Here is a 10,335-nt window from a genome sequence, read left to right on the forward strand (position 1 = left end):
GCGTTCATTAATTCCCCCCTTGCTTTTTCAAATAAGTGCTTTTTAATTTGATCATTTTCGTTATTTGGGTCAGGCGTTTATATACATAAAATGAACTAATTCGTCTATAAAAACTCATATTACTTTATTAAACTGTACTAAAGCGAGTAGCGTTTAAGTTAAAATCCCTGGTAATAGTAGATATTCCTCCAAACATAACTCTAACAAATCCTAAATATGAATAATGTAACACTCTTTCTATCTCTGTCTTTCATCTTTCTCTCACTCTCTCCCTCCCTCACTCATTCTCTCTCTTTTCTCGTTACCACTTTCTCCTCATTCACTCTCTCTCTCTCTCTTTCTCTTTTTTCTTTACATCTTTCTCCTCATTCACACATTCACGCTCTCTGTTCTCTCTCTCTCTCTCTCTCTCTCTATCTTACTCTCTTCTCTCTGTCTGTTTGTCTGTCTGTCTGCCTGTGTGTGTGTGCCTCTCTCACTCTTTCCTTTTTACCTCAATCTCCTCATTCACTTTCTCTCTCACTCTCTCTCTCTCTCTCTCTCTCTCTCTCTCTCTCTCTCTCTCTCTCTCTCTCTCTCTCTCTACCTCTCTCCCCACTCACTCACTCTCGCTGTTTGTCTGTCTCTCACTCTCTCTCATTTGCTTATCACACTCATTGTACATTTACGCTCGCTCTTCCTCAACATATTTCAATTTCTCTAGTATTCACATTCTCCGTCTTTCTTACAATTATTCAGCTCTCTCTCTCTCTCTCTCTCTCTCTCTCTCTCTCTCTCTCTCTCTCGCTCTCTCTCTCGCTCTCTCTATATGACTCTCTGCATGAGAATGTAGAGAATGTAAGAGTGTTCAGTATTTGACCAAATTCTAAAACCGCATTCATTCATTCCATCTCTTTAATCTCCTAACTACATTATGTTCATTCTTCTCACACACTCGTTATCTCTCTTTTACCATTCACACTTCTTCGTGCACTCACTGTTTTTATTTTGTCGTGTGTAAGTAAACTTAAATACCAAATATATTCTCCCATTGTCGTAATAAAGTAAATCTAGGGATATAAAACAATTTTGGAAATTTTGAAAGTGGGATTACACATAATATAACAGTCGTAAAAAAGTAGGATTGTGGTTATTTTATAAACTTGATTTTTATTGTGGTTATTTTATATTTTGATTTTTTTTTATTAGTCTCTGATTTCCATTGTTATATTTATTTTAATTCTGTTATTTTGATATATGCCAAACCAAGATGTAATGGCAAGTCATCATAAATGAATTACTTTGATTTTTGATACTACTCTGCAAACCTCTGACGTGAATCTTTAAGTGAAATGGGTGCAAGACCTTCATGCAATTTTATTTTTGTTTTGAATTTGAATCACATTTGTATTTTTGTTCATAGTTGGATTTACTCATTTCTCGACTCTATTCCAACGAGAACTAATTCTTCGACATACGTTTTAATTGAAAAATGCGGAACCAGAGTTTTTCAAGGCCAATTTAAAGGCGATCCCGGCGTCAGTTTTTGATTAGGAGAGATGACCATTTTTCTTCCTTTCTGGTTGGGGGGAAAAAGTCCGATTCCGTCATTGACACAATTATGACAGAATATACGTTTCGTTTGGCAATAGAACGCAAGAAAAGAACAGCACATTCAAAAAAATACAAGTTTAAACATATAACTATTACTTAACGATAAGCATGAATATTTTTAAAAAATTGAACAATACAATAAAAATTATAGGCATGATAGCCCATGTAATACAAGTTTACACTAGAGATAAGCAATGGTGGTGAACGGTTAGCTTGTTTTCCAAATAAATACATATGTAAGTTTTATAAAACTTGTATAAAACGAAGGAGGAAATGAGAAATTCAGTTTTATATTTAATACACACACAATCTAATATCTAGACTGGAGGCAATCAGCAGAGAGAAATGGGACCGAAACTGGCAGTCGTCGAATAAAGGGAGATTGACCGGAGAATTTCTGCTGAGCCGGCATAGGGTCACTTATTGTCTACGTCTTCAATCGCGGGTTTCTTGGATTACTATTACGGGTTTCGTCATTGCGCCATCTTCAGTGAGGAACTGTCGGACAATCGCTGTCCAACGGAGAATTTCTACCGTCCATTTATACAGGAACAAATTTTTAGATACAAATTGACACAAATCTTAAGCGGCCATGGCTGTCGGTCGTAAACCACAAACAGTCCATCACTTGCTGTATGACTCTTGACAGACAACGCCTACCAGGAGTGTACTACGTATAATTATAAAAGGTTTTTCTTGATCTTTGAGCAAGCAAGAACTTTTGAATCCCGAATGAAAGAAAGCGTTCCGACTGCTAATAGATACAATCTTCATATTTTTGAACGAAGAAAGAAGAAAGTCTAGCATAGATTGTAAACCAACTATACTTTTATTTAAGTAATATTGACTGAATTACAAACTTGGCTCCAACTGATCCAGCAGCCAGAAAAGTTGTAGGAAGCTATTATTACTAAAAATATTGTTCTAAATTTTTGGGTTTTATAAAGTTATCGAAAACGCGAAGAAACTCGTAACGAATGAAGTTCCAGTTTCCAGAGTTTAAGATGTTTTGTGTGATTGTAGGTTACCATTGAAAAAAAAAGCTAATAGAGTTCATCGACGGGTTTTATCGTGCAGATCAAACCCTTATTCTGTATAACTATATAATATTTATTTGTTACTCAGTTTTTGCTATTTTGCATGATTTATCTTTTTTTATTGAATTTTTAAATTCATTGACTACTTAGCTGATGAGTGCAATTGTTATTAAAAGCACGATAGCACTGAATGACGATACTCCTGGAAAAAAATGAACCAAAATGATGATATTGGAGACGACACTACAGGCAACGAGTCATCGATGTCCTTGGTAAACGCATCAAAAAGAACTTATGAGTGGCTAATTTTCCCCCAGAAATTTTTCATTCTAAAATACCGAATCACTCAAACCCTTTAATCCGCGAATTGTCATCCTCAACATTACCCGGCAATCCTCGTCGGAGACTGAAGCGACGTTGGCCACGCGACAACTTAGTTGCCTAACATCGGCAAAGGATAGTTGCCAAGTGACTCCACCCTGTTGGTGAATTTACGACTCTCATCACTGGATGGACACCGTTCATGTCTAACATACATTTGTGTGTCCGTGCATACAACATTGCGTGCACATTCACACAATATAATAACAATTTCAATATTTTTGCTTGTTGTACATATATTTAAAGTGCAGTTGTAAGTAAATAAATGAATTTAAAAAAAGTTTAAATATTGATTTGCTAAATTTGACTAATCAGTAGTGATAAAATCATAAGCCCCTCAATAGTGAGCTTATTTATTATTAGGCAATAGGAATTCAGTAGGCACAGCTTTGTTATTGCTGAATGCGGATGCACTAGAATCAGAATTTAGAACCAGATGACAGAGGGACAAATTTAGTCGTGAGCTTTGTTTAAATGTTACAAGGACTGATTACACTCGGGTCAATGCCGGAGACGTTCATCGCTGGAAATGAATTTTCGCCCTTTTCTGTACAAAATAGGAATGCTGATTCCCTTTAAATTCAACCATATAATATGTAACACTATTAAGATCATTACCTCCCAATGTATATAAACAATTTTTTTATTTAATATGTATATTTAGTATTTTGTCTAAAGTAGTACAGTCCAAGCTATGGAAATCCGTAATAGAGAATCTGTGTTTGAATAAAACTTCTTTTAGTTCCAGAACTGTTAACCATAAAAAAAACAACTGTAAACAGTGCTCGAGCATATATATTTAGTGTTATTAGCACTACGTTAAATATTGTATACATTTTAATGTGAATTATTTCTTTGTCTATTGTTACGTTATGTCTCCCTCAATCTACTTAAAGAGTTTCGTTACTTGATACGATTTGTAAGACAGTTTAGTTTTTAAAATATTTTATTCCAATAAATGTTTGTACCTGCATGGCGTGTCTTTTTTACTGCACTAAATTAATTAGTTCTACGGCCTTCGTAATGATTACATATATTTGAATAACAGAACAACAAAAAAACTCTTAATATTTTGGACATATATTAAATTTTACCGTTTTCATTAACGTTTTTAATTTTAAACTATTTTTTTCTTACTATTTTGTGGTAATTATCTGTCAATAAAGTACTGGAAATATAGTCCTAAATACACTGATGGGCAAAATTAACGTACCATCCTTAAATTTTAATGTATTAAGTTCCTTCATATTTGGCATACCAAAAATAGGATTGGTTATAAAAATAAGACATTCAAAAACAAAATGTTTATAACCTAATTTTAAAAAATCAATTATTGAGTAAAGAAAAAACAGACAATTCAAAATCAAATAATAAATGTTTAAAATTTTTTTTGTCCCCTTTAACACCGAGTATTTTCACTTCTAGCCCGAATCACGTTCATTGCACGCCTTTGCATTGCTTGGACAAGAATTCTGATGAAATCCTGAGGAATTCTTTCTCATTTATGAAGAACAGCCGTTTCCAACTCTCAACTCTTCTAGGGTGTTAGGGCCTGGGTTTCGCCTTCGTACTCGTCGCTTAAATTGGTCTCAAATGTGTTCGATTGGGTTCAAATCTGGACTTCCAGTTGGCCACACCAAGCATTCAATTCCAACGCCATTCAGGTAGTTATCTGCAATACTTCTCTGTGGGGCTTGGCATTATCCTACATTAGCAAGAGTCTCTCATCTATCTGGGGGGGGGGGGGGAGAATGGCACTACATGTTTTTCCATTATGCCTTGTAAGTACCTCTGTGAAGTTAGAGGTCTTCCTAACAACAATTGCGGTCGCCCAAGGAAATGCCACCCCAGAACTTAAGTGACCCACCTTGGAATGCCATCTGAGTAACCTTACACCACAGGGTGTTTTTTGAGGCCATCTCTCACCACATCTGTAAAGAGAATTCGTCCCCAGTCTTTCAACGTACAATTCACATTCCCGTACGAATCGAAGTCTCGCCATTTTCTGAGCTGTCGTAAGAAAAGGTTCAAGCGCCTTGCCGAACTCTGAGCTTATTTTCACTGAGCCCTCTTTTTGCATTCCAGGAGGGCCACCTTTCTCTGGCCTAGCTAGATATGGAAGGTCGTAGACAAGAAGAACATCTTCCCATCCTTGGATCATAATTTCTATCTCTTCTGTGTTCTGGACAGGACCTTATAAACAGCCTTGAAGAAGATCCAACATTTTATATTAAAATTATAGTGTTCCTTACGAACTTTATTTATGTATTATATAAGCTGTAAAGGCAAGGCCCATACAAGAACCGTAATCAAAACGATTAGTTAAAAAAAAATAATGTGAAGTAACAACATATATGATAAAAACAAAAGACTTGAACATTCATCTATAGACACAACAGATAAGAACGTTAAGCATTAGAGATCCTCTTTTTAAAAGTATGTAAAGAGTATGAGAAAAAATCACAGTCTGCTGGTGCTCCACAAAAAGAATGCAACCACTCTCAAAAGACCTCGAGGAACACGTAGGCCAGGACTTGAGGGAATCTCCGGAGAGGAGATCTGAGAATTAAGTACTTTCCATTCACTGTCAAAGATTGAAGCTTAGTAAATAGAAGCCCATCAACCTAGGCAAGGTAAATAGGTACACCAAATTTAAAATACAAGTATCTGATAACCCTACGTTGAACAGATTCAACCAGATTAATCTAAGTCTTAAGAAACGGATCCCAGACAATGCAACCACACTCAAGAATATATCATTTTAATAGCAAGAGGGTTACCGAAGCCGTGTGTCAAAACCGATATTTTTTAAAGCCTTACTTTCTAATCTTGGAATGTGATCAAGAAAACTATTAAAAATGATACTTAAGTCATTTACTCCATCTATTTCATCCAGGGGAAGAGCCCAACGTGATGGACCAAGAATCATATCCTTCGGCTTAGAAGGCACATTGAATTTGATGTATTTGCATTTTGATTGATTTTCATACAATTAGATTACTTTAAGTTAAATTACAAATAAATTACTATCACAACACTAAGTAAAGGAAGCTTTTCAATCTAATTGAAGTGATTCTCAATCCGCAATGGAAGAAATATTGTACAATTAGATCGTAAAGAAAGGACGAAGGAAACGAAAAATCTATGAAACATCATTGGAAAAGATTTGAAAAAAAGTATTGGCCCAAGGCGAGAGCCCTGAGGGATACCGGACAGAATTTGAGATGAAAATGAGATGGAACCATTATACACAACACTTTAAGATCTTCCAGTCAGAAAGGAGTCGAGCCAAGAAAGAAATGGGTCACATATGTACCACACAGATCAAGCTTCCTGAGAAGAATCCGGAAGTAAACCCTTTCAAAAGCTTTGGACACGTTAGTTGTAAATAAACTACTCAAAAATGAATAGGGATATTGCCAATTATGTAGTTTCCCTAGCATTTTTATTTATTTTTATTATAAATTGCATCAAAATTTATAAGAAATTATTATTATGTTTTTTAACTAAAGGAAAATTTAATTAAGGGATTTTGAAAAATAACAAAATAAAAGGCTTTAATTCCATAATTTTATTTATTGGACACAATTTTTTTAAAAATTAATACCATGTACAATGTCCTATGTAAGCTAAAACTTTCGTACACCTGTTAGGCATACTGTTATAAGGCTGTCGCTAATTTCATAAGGAATTTTAGTCCATAGATGTTGCAACGTTCCACCCAGTTGTTGCAGGTCAACCGGCTGCGGATGGTGATCGAAAAGCCTTTTCTGCAAGGCATCCCACATGGGCTGAATGGGATTGAGGTCTGGAGACATTGGGGGATGTGGCAGATGGAAAACTCGGCCTCTATGAGGTCTAGCAATGTCATCCAAAAATCGAAAATCCCTGGTTTGAGGGATGTATTCTTCGATAATGTTTTGGACATAACGGACTGCGGTGAGGTTGCCTTCAATAATATAAAGTCCAGTTCGTACTCCAGTGTAAATCCCAGCCCAGACCATTCTCCAAATTGTACTAAAAGGAATACGCGATAGGGACGGTTGGCTTCTGGGGTGGAGAAAGTGTGACCCGAAAGGGGGAGCTCGTGAAGCCCTGGGAACAGCCGGGGCAGGAAACGGCACAATGTGGGCACCCTGGAGAACTGTGTTGCTGCACAAGGCTACAGAAGAGGGGTGTGCCTAGTGTCGTTTTTAGCAACGACAGGCAAGGTGCCCTTAGTTGGATTCTTGTTCGAAGAAATGGCAAGAGGCTTAGAGGGCGGCTACCTAGAGAAGAGGCTGTGTTTCATTCGTGGCCTTTCCCGACCTCGTGGGAATCGGATGGATCGGATTGCCGAGAGAGTATAGCCAGCGAAGAGCTACAACTACGCTGCCGGCGTTCTTTGAATGCGTGAGGATTGGTGGACGGGGCGGGTGCTTGTCGGTGGCGGCCGTCAGAGCTGCCTTTACCGTAGGCATGGTCTCCTCGAGGGGGTGGTTAGAGATTTCACTAAAATCGAAACCGCGGCCGGAGCGTATCCGGAGGACGCTAGCGGAGCCCCTACACCCAGGGAGATAGTCTTGTCGTCTCTATCTAGGGAGTGTGTGGGACACTTGGTCGAAGCATTTCGACCGCCTTTTGGGTATCCCTTTACGCGCGGCACTGGTTAAGAGCACAACATTAAACCACCCCCTCGGAAGGGGTAAGCGGGAGAAGTCAGCATGTCTGTCGTTTGATCTGTGGGTTTGCAGGCTTCTACACCGAACCTAACGGAGGAAACAGATTTTGATATTTTAAACGTGTGATAAGGCCGGCCGGCTAGGTACGCACGCTAAAGAACTTCAATGTTAATATAAGATATTGCGCTCCTATGGGAACGTATGTACTAAAAGGTATACGAACTGGGGAATTGTTTGCACCCCCTGTTATCGGTCTCGGTAGACTCTTCGGCGCCTACTATGCTATACAGACAGAAACGCGACTCATCAGTAAAGATAACAGCATTCCAATTGGTGTTCTCTTCTAGGCGCTCGCTGCACCATATTCTCCAGAGTTGCTGGTTGCGAGTTGTAGCTGCAGATCGTCTGAAAGGGGCATACGATGAGAGGCCAACATCCCACAAATGACTAAGAATTGTTTATATCGATAAAGGCCCTGCCAAAACATCTTGTACTTCATTCAGGATGTGGCGGGCACTATGGAAAGGGTTCCGTCTTGTAGCAATGACAATATTTCTGTCCTCCCTTAGCGTCGTAATGCGCTGAGATCGACTACCACACTTCCTATTGGCAATTCCAGTCTCTCGGAATCGGGCTAAAATCCTGGAGACCACACTCTGAGAAACAGTCGAACTGCATCTGCTATATCTCGATGACTCATTCTCACAATAATATTATGGTTCAAGATGATGTCTTTCCGTGGTTAAAGATAATACAACTGGATTAAAATGGAGAAAAGGTGTATGTTTACAATGAGTAGCCATGTATACTATTCTTAAGTAAATCCGTTATTCAAAATTAGGATTAACATATGTTTGTATTTTTTATTTTGCTTATACAACTAACTAATTAAAATGACTAGATAAGAATAAATTACAAATGTCCCTATTCATTTTTGAGCAGTTTAGCATGAACTCTCTGGTCCAATTCGAGATTTTTATTAATAAAATTGTCGTAAAGGAGGAAGTTGGTTGAAGTGGAGTACCTGAACGCCTGAGAAGGCCAGCAACAAAAGAGTCAAGAGATAATCGAACATTTAGCAACCGGGCGGTAAACAAGTATATTACTTATTTTTCCTTTTTTATAGACAGGAATAAGGAAAGAGAGAGAGAGAGAGAGAGGGAGAGAGAGAGAGAGAGAGAGAGAGAGAGAGATTTAGTGGTTGTGGTGGCAACATTTATGACCCTTTTTACTTTTTTATGCTTATACTGCAGTTATAATATCCAAGCTGTCAAACAGGAATTGGAAGCAATCCTCCAAATTGCTCGTTTTCCCCTGCTGGTTAAGACATCTATGCCAACTGGCCTACCTGATATTTTCTTCTTTCTGTAGTCTGGTTTATATAAAACGGTGGAAATTTATTCCTTACTTCGACCTATGGTTCTTGGAGATTCCTCGATATTATGCAATTTTTCATCCTAAATATAATTGTTCAGAAAGCGTCCGACAACCAGCACGACCCATTACGAACATCGACAGTAACAACAAGCTGAGTTTCATAACTCGGTATATAATTGGATTTAGGTATTATTATTTTATTGTTTATTTGTACAAACAACAGGTCAAAGTCAATATTTACTATTATTTTTAGGGATTAAAATATTGCTGGCACTGAAGTAACAAATATCAGTTAAAATTTGGCTGTAAAAGACAGTTATGTTTTAAAAAAGTTAATGAAAACGCATATTGTAATTATAGACAAAATACGATACTGTTGGTTATCATTCGGTCCCTGATATTATTTGAATAATAGAACATTAAGTGTATAATTGATATGTAATTGATGCGTCATTGGATTACATTATTGAATTGATTTGTCTGGTTTAACTTCTAATCTAATTTTTGTCTATTAACTGTGACGTACTGGCTAATCTAATCCTTGCTGCACAACTAATCTAATAGTGGATAAAAGAGGCGGCCACAAAACCTTCTGCATCTCGACCTGATAGATCTATTATGCTCGGCCCTTCGTAGAGGTCACAATAAAAAAACTATGAGATCCTATGTTTCCATGTAGTGACTGGATCATTACAGATATGATTTCGCTTTCCTATGCCAAAAGTTGATACCCTAGGGAAGAACTTTATTGCCGTACGACCCTTGTTCTGCCTGGTTCCACGTAGCTTTCCAACGGTGCAGTGAACATTTGTTTTTGATTCTCCAGTTCGTAAAGCTCAGACATATTCCAAGTCCAAAAGTCAAGTCCATTGTTGCTTACTTCGCGCTCGGTCTGCAATCTCGTTCAACATGAACTTTCACGTATTTTATTGTTCAACCTTTAAATTTGAAGTGTCTTGAAATCTGTTTCAAAGATTACTATCTTATCTATCTACCTATCTCTCTCTCTCTATCTCTCTCTCTCACACACACACACACACACACACACACACACACACACACACACACACACACACACACACACACACACACACACACATTCACACACAAATCTCTGCAAATTAATTAGCAAAATATTTCCCCATCTTCACGATCCTGTTGATCTTGGCAATCTGGTCAAACGGAAATTAAGGAATGTGTTTGAAAAGTTTTTCTTGTTTTTGGAGCGATAAGGCATGACTCGAGAGGACTCGAGTGAGTTTGAAAGGCGATCAAGAGTAGAAATG

The sequence above is a fragment of the Cimex lectularius genome, unplaced genomic scaffold, assembly GCF_000648675.2.
Source record: "Cimex lectularius strain Harlan isolate CLEC.00 unplaced genomic scaffold, Clec_2.1 scaffold46, whole genome shotgun sequence".
Lineage (NCBI taxonomy): Eukaryota > Metazoa > Arthropoda > Insecta > Hemiptera > Cimicidae > Cimex > Cimex lectularius.